Source organism: Hipposideros armiger, unplaced genomic scaffold, assembly GCF_001890085.2.
Source record: "Hipposideros armiger isolate ML-2016 unplaced genomic scaffold, ASM189008v1 scaffold_89, whole genome shotgun sequence".
In the NCBI taxonomy this organism is placed as follows: Eukaryota; Metazoa; Chordata; class Mammalia; order Chiroptera; family Hipposideridae; genus Hipposideros; species Hipposideros armiger.
In genome coordinates this window covers 3,082,821-3,095,521 of record NW_017731439.1, presented here as the reverse complement: position 1 = coordinate 3,095,521, position 12,701 = coordinate 3,082,821, and positions in this window count along the sequence as shown.

Sequence of the window (12,701 nt, the reverse complement as noted above, 5' to 3'; positions counted from 1 at the left end):
CCTTGAGTTTCAAACATATATGCTCATGAACTTGAAAAGAAGGAAGGAAGGGAGGGAGGAAGGAAGAAAGGAAGGAAGGAAGGAAGGAAGGAAGGAAGGAAGGAAGGAAGGAAGGAGGAAGGGAAGATGGAAAGAAAAGGAAAAGAAAAGAAAGAAAAGGAAAGGAAAAGAAAGATTAAAAAAAGGCCGGGGACATTCTGATGAACTTCTATTTGTTCCCTTGATGGAATGCATTTAATCATTTTCCCTAAGATATCTCTAAGATATGAATGGTAACAGGATGTTTATATCAGAGCTAAGACTGGACTGAAATCCCAGTTCACTCTGGGAGCTAATAAAAGTAAAGATTTGAATTTAAGTATCACTTTCTCCTAGAAGCACAGAACAAGGAAATAGGGGTCAAAAGGGCAGCGACAGTGTTGTAAGCACTTTATCTGAAACATAAACATCACTGGAGTGCATTTTGGACCAAATTACCTCTCTCAGATCTGAGATGTTAGCATTCCTTCCCTACTTAAGCATGCCAATTTTACTGTGGCTTTGAGGAGGGTTGATCGGGGCTTGGTTAGGCACTTGAGAAAAGGATCTTACCTCAAGGACTAATATAACTCAAGCAATTAAAAGGTATCCCACTGAGGAGAACCTCATAAAATGCCACATCCCTGGAACAGAGTCCTCTCCATAAATATCACAGGTGAAGGAAGCATGTATGACTTCATTCTGGAAGATACTGCTGTCACCTTGGTCTTATAAACAGACACAGTTAATAGATCCAGGAACACCAGGCTTCAAAGACTGAATATTGTGCACAACATAAAGGTTTCCAGGAATAGTTTATAGATATAAATAAATAAATAAATAATGTTTATCATTTCAACACAATGTATCTGGAGCTCAGTTTTTCAATGGATTTTGTTGTCTTCAAAGTCACCATGACACAGTAACTCTTTGGGTGCAGAGACCTTTCCCTTTTAAAATGAAGTTGACATATCGCTATTCACAACAGCCGAAAGACAAAAGCAACTCAAGTATCCATAGACGGATGAATGGAAAGATAAAATGTGGTATATACTTACAGTGGAATATTATTCAGCTTTTGACAGGAAAGACATTCTGATACATATGATAACATGGATGGACCTTGAAGACATTATACTAAGTGAAATAAACCAGTCACTAAAGGACAAATACTGAATGATTCCACTTCTATGAGGTACCTAGAGCAGTCAAAGTCGTAGAGTAGAAAGTAGAATGGTGGGTGCCAGGGGTTGAGGGTCGGGAGGAATGGGTAGCTGTTGTTTAATGGGGACAAACTTTTGGTTTTACAAGATAAAAGAGTTCTATAGATGGACCGTGGCAAGTACAACAACGCAAATGTCCTTAAAAGTACTGAACTGTACACTTCAAGATGGTTAAGATGGTGCAATTTATGGTATGTGTATTTTTACAACCAAAGAAATAAAAAATTTAAGTAAAGTTGACTATGAATTACATCTTTCTAATGGATTTTGAAATATCTCAATTTACCCACTCTAAAAACACTGTCTTGTTATTAACTTGAGAAACGGCCCATTACAACAGTTCCAGACCCTATACACTTCTGTTTAGAATGTCCTTGGCTTAGGAGGCAGTGAGTAGCTATTACAAATTAAAGAGAGCAATTTGAAATGTTAACAATTATACTTTTTATGTTGTATTGGCGGACGCTTTCGGCACATAGTCTTGCCTCTGGGACTGACACGGGTATCCTGAGGGATTACCCAGTTGCTAACCCTACAACCTTTATAATGAAAGAGGAGACGAGGATTGCTTTAAAACCCAAACTTTGCAAAGCTGTAAACTGATTGTGAGTGCTGCTTCCAACAGTATTAGCCAAAAAGTTGCTCAGCCAGTCTGCTTCTCTGCTCATTTTGTCTGTTTCTGACCCCTTCTAGAAATACTTCCTGCTGGAAATCTTCCTCTTGGATTAGTAGCTTTGGTTAACCGGCGTTTTACTTGCTATAAATTACGTAAGTTCTAGGAAAGATGAGAACAAGCAAATAAGTCAGGGATTGACTGAAGGAGTTAAAAAAATTCTCAAGAATAAAAACACAAATTAAAACTGAAATACGCTGCACTTCACACTGGTAAAGATGGGAGAGTTTAAGTTTTTTTGTAGTGTAGCTTCTATTGGCTTTGAATTATCTTTCAGAAATCTTCCCATCTTCACTTCACTTACTTTGGCTCCATGCTTTCTAAAGACACTGGTGTGATAAGAGTCATATTTATACTGCCTTAACAATGAAGGGATTGGGAGAGTTATAAATAAAGGCAGCCTATCTCCATCATGATTTGATTTTGTGTAAAGGCCCATTCACATGTTGAACACTTGCAAAGATTTGGCAGAAATACGATGTTTAGACTGGAACAAGAATCTAGACCTTTGCTCTCAGACTGACATCAGTTCTTTCCTCCTGTTTCCATTAGTCTAAAACCTTTCTGCCCTCAACACAACTGCACAGTATCTCTTCTGGGGTCCCATTTTCTCCCTGAGGTGAATAACTCAGCTGCTTAGTGCAGGATCGCCTACTGCTCTTCCTACCCACGAGTGACAGAGATGGGAAACTTGGAGATAGGGTGGATAGGATGATGTCACATGTAGGATGATAACTTCTGGAATTCATCATCCTAGTTAAAAATAACAGCCATATGTGCTCTGAGTGTCAATCATCATGAAACACAGAAGCAGTCTACAACTTGACAACATGCTGGCTCTCCCAATCGTGGGAAGAACCCAGTTCCCTGGAGTAGTTTCCAGCTTAATGAAGGAGACAAGACAGATAAATACATATGATGAAGAAGACACAGGAATTCTTCCAAATAAAAACAAGTTTAAATCAATATATGTTTAAGTAAATGCAGAGGGCTTGTGGAGCTAAAAGAATGTATAACGTCAAGAGAAGAGTAAGGAGGACCATTGTAGACTCATGTTTTGGTCAGGCTTCCTTCTTTCTTTGTATCTTTTATTTGATAAAGTTCATTTATTTGTATAATTCAGGAGTAGACAACGCAGGTGCACTTGAGAGAATGGATGGAGAATGAGAAGAGAGCAAAGGGAGTGGCTACAAGACACATGAAGAGCCCTGCTATGCTAAATTCATGTATACAATGATTTGGAAATCCAAACATCTTTGATCAGTTAACAAAAATTGAGCCTCAAACCTTATGATAAAAATTAAATAGAAACAGCTAAATGTCCCTAAATGAAATTCAGACAACTGCTTCCTTAAAATACTTTCATTTCTAAAAATAGTTTTTGCCTTTTTTCTATGATATTTAAATAGCCCAAAACATTTTCAAGCCAATATTATAGCTACCTTTCCGTAGCTGACTCCTGTTCCTAAGTCCTCAGTTATTTATCTTTCTCTTAAATAATTATTTTTCCTTGTTCTTACTGGTTTTCATGAAAGCCATTCCCTAATATTGTTCTAAGACTAAGCCTTTGTGTACATTTATCACCAGATAGCCAAGGTGGGTAATGCAAATAGCCAGGAAACCTAAGAGGAAGAAGCTGGAAAGCGCCAATACGAAGTATTTCATCTGTTTGAACATATCCCAGCTCTTACCCATAAATGACTGGGGCTGCATAGATCAGTCCACAAATCTTGCTATGGCCCCAAATTCTACTGATGACAAGTAGACATAACCAGACAACTCCAAGCTCTCAGACATGAACATCAGCTTTCAAGGTATCAACTGGTTCATCAGGGAACCTAACAGGGACAAGAGATCCCTGGAGGAAAATATCCGTGTTCACTAAAATTAATTAACCTCAGTAAACAGTAAAAGGGTAATTCCCAATGATGGTGTGCACAGACATACATAAGGTACACACACACACACACACACACACACACACACATCCATCCACACACATGTGTGCACACATACACAAGCACATGCACATGCATACACACACACGTACACACACATACACACATGCCCAAGAGATAGCCTCTTACATGAAATAAACACTTGATCAGACTTCTCAAATCATGGCGAAGAATTCAATCTGCCAAAAATCTATCGCTTTTACCTAAATAAAGGCAAATTACCCTTTTTTGTGAGTAAGTTCTGATACATGCTATCACGACAAACCTTGAAAACATGCTAAATGAAAGAAGTCAGTCAGAAAAGATCACTTGTTGTGTGGTTCAATTTATATGAAATTTCCGGAATAGGCAGAAAGCTGACCAGTATTTGCCAGGGCTGAGGTGAGAGGGAGTATGTAATGACTGCTAAAGGGTACAGAGTTTCTTTCTGGGATGATTAAAGTGTTTTAGAATTAATTGTGGTAATCTTTGCACAGCTAATACACTAAATGTACTAAAGACCACTGCTTTATATATTTAAAATGGCTAGATTTTATGGTATATGAATTATATCTTAATGAAGTTGTCAAAGCCTGTTTACTCACTAAATTGGTTAATCTACTTCTTGTCTTTTTTTCAGTATTACTGAATATCTGAACTTGTCTATAAATTAGGAAAATGAAAGCATTAAAAAGAAAAAGAGGCAAGAACCACTTAAATAAACAAGCTGGAATTTAGCAAATGTCCTCATTCCTAATACATTAAGCTTGAAGTACACTCTTTGTGCTATTCCTCTTCATACCTCCTTCTAAGGTACCATTATTATGTCGTCTAATTCATGCTGTAAGCTTAAGAATCCCTAGTGACAATTTTTAAAATTGCCTCCAAGTCATACCTAGGGGTGTTTTCCTTCCCTCCATAACACAAAGAGTTTGAATCAGTAGAGTCAGTTCAAGGATCGCTTGTCTCCTCCCTCTCTCTGATCTGAAATTACAAATAAAAGGATGGCAGCTGCAAAGGGACCCTCTGAAATCACATGATACAGCAGCAGCGTTTTTAGAAAATGGAAACATTTCATGAAATACAATTTACCTGTCTAAATAGTGTAAGCAGAAATAAAAGAATCGAGCATTGTAACGTATAACCAAAGCCCCCATGTCCACTGTTTTAGAGCATGCGGATCTGCTTTGCAAAGTTACAGTTTCTACTTTTCAGAAAGGGAGGAAATACAGGGAAAAGGCACTTACAAAATACTGTGGGGAGAATCCATTTTATAAAAATATCAGCCTCTATGTAATCTAGAGGAATGCATGTAATAGAGTTTATGAAGGCCACACTTTAGAAATAAAAGTACATATTTTGGCCATAAAGCACCTTCTAATAGCAAAATTTACTGTACAGTGAAATTCATTATAAACTCAGACCATTCTAGTTCTAGTTAATAAATTATCAAAAGGACATGTGTTTCATGAAAAACCCTGCAGTATAGAAGACATACAACATAAATGTCAATATCAAGTCAAATTATCTTTTATTAGATGCGCCATAAAATCTTACTGAGAGAAATAACTCAGCGGATTCCTGGGCTAATATTGGAGATTTCTCTGACAGGTTTTAAAATCGTACTATCAGATTTTGTTCCACAAAACTAAAGTCCCTTCCTTGTAACTATTTATTCTCCTTCCTTTAAGGTGAGGTCTCATGCAACCATTTAAGGGCCCTCTTTCCCTGCCACCCTATTCAGCTTCTTTCTTCAAAGGCCATCAACTATGGCATTTTCGTGTAAGTTAATGCTTTCCAAAACCTAAAGTGCATAAGAATCACTGGGGGATCTTGTTAAAGTATAGATTATGATTCTGTAGGACTGGAGTCTGGCCTGAGAATCTGCATTTCTTATGTGCTTGTGGTGTGGCCAATGCTGGTGGTCCACAATCCACACTTTGGGTAAGAAGGGTTCAAACCATCAATTTGCATGATAATTGTTTTTCAACTCTTCCTTGTATTAGTACATCCAACCAAGAGTCTATTGAATAGAGGAACAATTTCTTTTCCATTCTCCATTTGCCTCCAACTCCTAGCATAATGATCATTAACACTGTCACCAAAAAATAGGTATTTGTCAGTTGACTCAGCTCGAAGCAGGGCAATATTTAACCATTAGTCACAGCAACCTGGACAGTTCATGGGTAAGTTTGTGGCAACCAGAGGATCATTTTTACTTATTGCTCGAGTGACATAATCATAATTGTGTCAAATGTGCTGACTGACTCTAATAAGTCTCTATGAAGTGATGTCTTGGACACAAATAAATTGAGTCAAGCAAAAAGACAGACTGAGATGGAAAGAACAGCTGTTCTCCTACTGTTAACACTTAGAAATTCTGGATAGTGTAGACAAAGAAAGAAAAGACCATTTTCCTGTGCCCAGAATGAGAAGGGAACCAGGGAGGTAAGTCAGAGCTGATGCTGTGACAATGCATTTGGGTATTGGAGCACAGTGAGGCCCTGTGAGTTGGAGCAAGGGTTTTTACATGAATCCAGTGACAGAACAAGTGATCTTTGGCAGACAGAGTGAGGCACTGCCCAGATCTCCCTTCAAGAAACTGCCCAGCTGTAAGGAGTGTCATCAGCTAACAGCCTCAGGTGTTAACTCCATCAGGTTCCCCTCAGCTTTACAGCCTGGGAGTAGCCCCAGCCAATGACTGAACCAGCCTGTGGTTCAAGGGCCTGGCCATTTCTATACAACACAGGAGTCCTCTGATGAGTCATGTTTGCCCTGGAGCCCCCTGTAGGATTGGCAGAGACTTCATTAGAACTGTACTGAAGTCAGATGGCTCCTCTCAGTTGGCTTCCTCCCTTATCAGTTCACAAGTTCTTCCCCAATAAATAACCTGCATCCTAACTCCATCTCAGCAACTACTTCCCGTAGAACTCAAGTGACACTTGACTACTGGTGCCTGAGATGTGGGGAGCCAGAACCAACTCCCTGAAAGGAAGAGGCCGCTTTCATCTAGGTGTGACCACTGTTGATTGAATTACTCAAACTCCAGTGCACCCTCATTCTGATTGGAGGTACTAAAAGCAAATCAAAACAAAATACAGCAAAACTTTGGATTGCAAGTGACTTGGTTTGGGAGTGTTCCGCAAGATGAGCAAACATTTCTAATACATTTTAATGTGGTAAACGAGCGATGTCTTGCAATATGAGTAGTTTGTTTCTGGAACGAATTATGCTTGCAAACCAAATTGTTATAAATCAGAAACAAATCCATGAAATTTACTACATCTCCCAGATTTCCATGCAGCCAGGGACCTGAAGAATCCGGTCCACCTGAAGAATCCGAATCGCACTCACATGAGATTGGAAGGTGGAAAAGAGTTGGGCTCATTTGTCAATCACTTTTTATTGGGTTGTCGGAAAAGTCATGACATATGTTTTCTATGTTTTTCGTTGCAAAAATGCGTCATGACTTTTCCGATAACCCAATATAAGCAAAGCTGTGGAATTGTGGGTTTTTCTGAAGTAGTGGTGAAATGCCTGTTCTTTAGCTTCCTGGGTAGGAGGGAGGTGCTGGTGGTAGGGACAGGGACGCCAGCTGTAGCCATGTGATTGTACCATAGTACTGATGGTGGTTTCCAGGTTAGGGTGATTTTGCTAGTCCAAGGCCATTTCTAGAGTCCACTTCTTCAATTCTCCTATCCTAATTCACTCTAGTAAACCTTTCCCTGTACCTTAGAGTGAACCCTGATGGATATGCCAGAGAAACAACGAAATGGAAACCCAAAGCCAGCACCATATGCATATGTAGGAACACCAAGTCAGAACTTGAACACTTCGGCTCATTCACAACCAGCAAAACTACCCACGCCCAAGCAAGAAAAAAAATAAATCTATAGAGACCCCTCCACAACCCATGCCAGAGAGAAATTCCACAGTAAAAGCAAACCATGCTGAAGGCCATACACAGCACATGGAAGGTTCCAAAACCACATCAGGAATCATATTCCCAAGAGGGAAGGCAGGAGATGCAACAGGCAGAAGAAATAGCACTGCCAAAAACTAGGAAAATTAAGGTAATCTGAATTTCTTTTTATTATAATGAAAAACATCAACAGAAAACATAATGAGAAAGAAACCTAGAAGAAAACAGAGGAGGAGAAACAGTCAGATTTGAACATTTACCAAATAAATTTAAGAGTGAAACAGTTAAATGATAATGTTAAAAAAGTGAAATCACAACTCTCATGCAAACAGGAAAATAATTATATGCGTATGAGTTTATTTAATTTGTGCGAGAAACGGATGTTAAAATTACTTAAAGAGTACTTGCACGTGCATTTATAGATTGGAAATATTAAAACAAATGTGCAAAAGAGGTCAAAACGTGGGAGGGAAGTAAGGGAGGGAAGGAGGAAGGGAAAAAACTATAAGAATTGTGAACGAAGAGTCTAAATTGTCATTATTCATAGATTAAATACTCAACTAAATAAAAAATTCAGCAGATTCCTTAGAAAATTAGTACAATCAATTGGAGATTTCAGTACATATAAATATCATTTATAAAATGCAATCATAAAAATTCGCTGGTAATCAAAAATAAATTTAAAGTATATAGGAATAAATCTAATAAAATGTGCAAGAACTTTGTACATTTTTGTACATGGGGAAAAGATACAATTTTATCAAAATATATAAAAAGGCCCAAATACATGCAGCTCTATACCATATTCCCCAACACACACACATTAATCTATAAATTCAACACATTTCCAAGCAAACTGCCAGTAGATGCTCCGTACCTTTTGCCAAAACACACACACACCTAATTCTGACCAGGAAGACTTAAGGGGGCACAATCACTTTCTTGATAAAAGAGATGGATGAAGGTGGTATCTCCATGCCCTTTCTTTCTGCCTTGGGTATAGGCATTTTGCCTGAATGTGTGTCAGCCACCTTGCATACATGAGGCAGTATTTGTGAGAATGAAAAATCAATAGCTCAAGGATGATGGGTTTAAAAAAGATAGAAACAACATGAATTCCTGATAATATCTTCGACTCACTAGTCATGGGCTCCTTAGCTCAAGAAATGAAATAACTTTTTATGTAGGTGATGATGTAGAACCCTATCAGTTATTTATACCCAAATGGATTCCAAGCTGACATACAACATGAACAGAAAACTCACAATGCAAAAGGAAAATGCACAAATAAAAATATGCACAACCATCTATCCACTAATTTTTAAATGTATGTAAAATACAATAAGACAAAATTGATTGGTGGTTGTCAGAGCTGAGGGTTCACAGAAGGTTTGTCTATAAAGAGGCATAAGGGAACTTTCTAGGGTGATGGGAATGTTCTATATCTTGACTGTGGTTGTGGTGACACAACTGTATGCATTTGTCAAAATTCATAAAGCTGTACACTCGAAAGGGTGAGTTTTACACTATGCAAATTATACCTCTAAAACATACCTAATATGTATAAGATGAGCGACGATTAAGGAGACTGACAATATCAAAATTTAGAGAGGATCTGGGAACATAACGAGCCTCTGGACATAATCTGCTGGTGGCATTATAACCAATTTAGAAAACAATTTGAAAATATCGAGGTTAGTTGAATGTATGATTATCTATGACTAAAAAATTTCCTTGAAAGGATACAGTCTACAAAACCTGTTCACAAGAAAGTAAGTACATAGTGTTCATTACAATTTTTTTTTAAAAAGATTTTTTATTAGGGAATTGGGGAAGGGAACAGCATTGGGGAACCAGGGAAGCGGAACAGACAAGTTGTTGTCCTTTTGTTCTTCAGTCTAGTTGTGGAGAACGTTGCTTCACTGGCCCATGTTGGTATTATCATTGCACTCTTCCTGAGTGAGGTGGATCAGTCGCTGGGCCCTAGATGGCCATTTGTGGTGGCTCACGGCCGCTCATGCCAGCTGCCCACCATTCACACCAGCTGCCAGCCACTCACAGTAGCTTATGGCAGCCCACTGCAGCAGGGACTGCAGCCTACACCATCGCCGGCGACTCATGGCAGCCCAGCTCCAGGTCGAGCATCTTAGCTGTAGAGGGCACAGAATCACTGGCCCATGTGGGATCTGAACCAGTGGCCCTGCTACTCAGAGATCGTGCTCCCAAGCCAACTCTTAATCAACAAGCCACTCGGCCAGCCCTACAATTTTTTTTAATAGTAAATTTTAGAAACAATGTAAATGTCCACCAATGTGGAAAAAGATACATTACTGTGCATCTAATGGAACATTACACTTCAGTTAAAATAAGTGAACTAGGTCCACCCTCATCATGTTGGCTAAATTTTTAAACATATTAAGTTTGCAAAAATTAAGTTAGAGATGGTTATATACTGTACCATATCATTTATGTACATTAAAATCCCCCAAAATACTACATAGATTTTTGTAAAATCTTACTGGGAACAACACACAAATCTTGAGGACAGTGGTTATCCTATAGGACAGAAGCAAGTGGAGTTGACGAGGGGCACATTTGTAGCTTCACCCATGTGTGACATTTTATTTCTATTAAAAATATATGTGAAGCAAATCCAGTTAAACATAATTCATTATGATATGTGAGCCATGGTTGCATGTACTGGTAGTTTCACATTATTGTCTGCTTTTTCTATATGAATGAAATATGTCAAGGAAGGAGGGAAGGTGAAGAAAAAAAAATAAAAGAAAGAGTAGAAAGGAAAAAAGAGAAGAAAGAAAAGAAATGAAAAAAGAGAGAGAAGGTAGAATCACATTGTAGAAAATAAATCTGAAATCGTCTCGTTCAAAGTGCTGGTCAGCAGATTTTTCAGCCCTTTTCTCAGTAAAATACATCTCAAGAAAAATAATCCTAAAGTTAATATATATACATATTTACAAAGTGATTGGAAATGGAAGTGCAGAGAAATTAACAGAAATGCAATAACTAAGGAGGAAAACACTGAAATATGTTAAATCTCAGCCCTTTGGTTTTCAAAGGTCTTTAGAAATCATTAAGCAATTAATCACTTCAAGGACCCTTGAGGAAACGAAGTCCAATCTTTCTCATTTTAGAAACTGAGAAAAGAAGTTAAAGAGCAGCATTTGTTCAGGTTTGCAGAGGAAGTCTGGTCGGTGCTGGGATTAAAGCTCCCGCCTTATGTTTTTCTGAGACTTAAGTTCAAATGGTTTCATTCCTGCTTATTTGGCTTTTCTTCCACGTAAGAGAATAACTAATTGACATTATTTAAGACCCTCCTTTATTTTGTCTTTTCCCAAATTCTTTTTTGGGAGTTTTCCAGCACTTTCAGAAGGATGCCTATCATAGTGTTCTAACTATGTAACATTTTCATTAATGCACCATATCCCAGGGTAGGTATCACTTCCCAGAGAACTGAGATACTGTTAAATATTTACTCTTTCTACCATAAAAATATTAATCCCCCATAATGCTCTGTGTCTGCCAACATTCATCTTTAGGATAACTGGATATTTAATGGAGGATTTAAAAATTATTGGCAACCACAAAATCAAGTTGAGCAGATTTCTACCACAAAGTGTCAGTCTTTGAATGGGCTATGTATCTATTTTGCCTCTTCATCAACTTAAGTTATGATTAAAGATAGATGTTGGCATTGAGGGAAACTAGATTCCCAATATTTTTAATATTAGAGAGAATCTAGTTTCACAGAGTTTACACATACATCCGCCCCCCCCACACAAAATTTAATAAATACATATTTTAAGTAAAAATATATTAGAAATATTTTGTTATCTCATTGACCCGCTGCTTATGTTCTGTCCTCTAAAATCTTCTCAGGATAGGAAAGCCATCTTTTTTCAATTAAACTTGACCCAGCAGGATGTTTGAAAGCCACATGTTAGAACAAACAGTTTGAGCAATTAAAGATCTAGGCCTTGATGGCTTGGTCTGGGAATTCCACTGGCTGTTAAATAATCATCTAATTGAGACTGTGGAGAGGACATGGGGAAGTCAAGCAGGAATAACTCTCCTGCATCTGGAATTGCAATGAATTATGTGCCCATAAAATATGAGGTGGATATCAAGTTACTCATTATGTTACACAAAGAATCAAGAAAACAGGGCAAGCAGTGCAGCTAGTTAAGAGAATCCATAAAATTAAAGCTCATCTGTTTGAAAATTAACTTCGACTAGACAGAGAATACCTATCATTATAAGTACAGTAGGTAAATTGTGATTTGAGTGGAATGTATTTGTATACAGTCTTAGCTGATATAATGTCTTTTCATAAAGTTTCACAAATTAGGCTCTCTAAACAAGGCTGATTAGGTTTATTCTCTATCATTATCTCTCTGGCTCAACAACACATGAGATAATTTTTTTTTTTTTTAATGTGGCAGGGTTGGGTGGAGTGGCAGAAGGCCACTGTTGAAAGAGATACCGCCTGGACAGGGTAAATGACTGAAGGTTGCCTTGGATTGGAGAGTTGGGATTATCAGTTATAAAGAGTGAGGACAATAATGTCTGTCTTCCCTTTCTATTCCAAATGAGTCCTTGATGCCCTCATGACTGTATATTTGGAAACTCCCAATTTAAAAGAGAAAACATTTAATCGATTTCCTTTTACCATGGGTCTGTTCTGAGGAGCGTCTACCTTATTCTGGGAGCTGATTGGGTCTGGTTCATGTAACAAAATCAGTGGTTCCAGAAAGTTTACAGAAATTAATGTCAGCATTTCTCACAGAATTGGAATTTCCCACCAAATTCTAATTACTGACAACAGAAATTCAGAGTTAGGAAAACATTCTCTTTCAAGGGTGAATTTCCAATAGTCTTTATTATTATTATTATTATTATTATTATTATTA